The sequence below is a fragment of the Octodon degus genome, unplaced genomic scaffold (assembly GCF_000260255.1).
Source record: "Octodon degus isolate 3935 unplaced genomic scaffold, OctDeg1.0 scaffold00196, whole genome shotgun sequence".
Classification (NCBI taxonomy): Eukaryota; Metazoa; Chordata; class Mammalia; order Rodentia; family Octodontidae; genus Octodon; species Octodon degus.
The window spans coordinates 3745673-3747294 of record NW_004524772.1 but is presented as its reverse complement, the minus strand read 5'-3'; positions in this window follow the sequence as shown (position 1 = coordinate 3747294).

Below are 1622 nucleotides of genomic sequence, written 5' to 3'. Positions count from 1 at the left end.
ACTTTTTAAAAAAAAATTTAAATCTGTATTCATTTTAATGAATTTTAAAGGATTATTTAGCATTGCTTAGTATTTAAAAGATATTAAGTTTTCTTAACTAAGCTTATACATAAGTGGAGATAATGTTTCATGATTAAAACTAGTATTTTCTATATATTAAGCTATTTTTAGTATGTTCCACCCTCCCCCATAATTTTATCAGACGTTGAAGTATTTATAGAAATTGACTTTTTAATATCTAAAAACAGAATGTACTTATAATTTATGCTATTATTGAAATTATCACCAGAAGTCAAATATGAAGTAGATAAGAAACATTATAAAATTGAAAGCCTGTAGGAAATTAATGCAGCATAAATATACTAAGGATATCTGCACAGGGTGTATTTGAAATAACTAAAGAAAAGAATTGTTCCTCTGTTCTAGTGTTATTTGAAAAATAGCTCTGTATACACCTGTCTTTCCCTTCATCCTCATAACTGAAAGGCAAAGCTCAATAGGATATGGTTTCTCTGATTGTTCTTGGATTTGTAAAAGCTCATTGCTTCTGTTCAAACACAGGCCATGGGGCCCAGATAAAACCTATCATCAGCAGTAAGTAGATACTCTGTGGAAGTACTCTGTAGCTTTTCTAAGACAGTGTAACAATATCTGTAATGCAAGGAGAAAACATTTTCTCTTTATAGCTGACTGATTTGGTTGGGTTTTTAGATGGCCTTGGGTTAAAAGAAAATAGATTGAGGAAAAAGAGTATGCTGTGGATTTTAATTCTTTCTTTGCCAACCACACCGTGAACAGGAGCTATAAAAGTTTATCATCTGATAAATGCTCCCCTTTCATTGCCATGTAAGCTTTGCTTTAAGAGCCACTGAGTTCTACACTGTTGGCTTCAAACTGTTTGAAAACAGAGAAACTGCTGGCAGAGTCACAGGGCTCTGCATATGGTACGACCTGCACGCTCCAGCTCCTTGGCTTTGGGGGGATCCATCCTCAAGCTGCAACACTTTATAAGCACGGTCTGCAGCATCTGTAACTCCCCTCCTCAACCTTCCTATAACAATGCAAAGTCCACTTCACAGGTGTAGGGTAGGAAAAAAATGAAAATTGGAATATAAATTGGATTTAAGCAAGTCCAAACTATAAGAAAAGTGGCACAGGTTAACATAAACTATTTTGCTTTCCTTTTTCACTCATGGTGATAGACAGACATGGACTCATCAGCATGTCAGAACACACATCTGGGAAACCATATGCCAGTGCTGGAAACTCAGTTAATCATTCTGCAAACTTTTTTGAAAGCCTGTTGCAATACAAGGGAAAGCAATGTATCTTAGAGCACACGCAGCACAAAGATAAAAATCAATCCTTGAGTAGATTTAATTTCATATTGTGAATTGAGAATTAATCAATTCAGATTCAGGTTGATGCCTAACTAAAAGAAATGATCATGATGAACACAATTATTTATTGAGTGATAACCATAAGCCAATTGTAGTAGTGTTGTCCCTATTGAAAGTACATATAAGTATATGACTCCGTTTTCTAAGGCTATTAAAATATTTAACCATATGTGTGTGTGTGTGTGTGTGTGTGTGTGTGTGTGTGTGTGTGTGTGTGTGTAA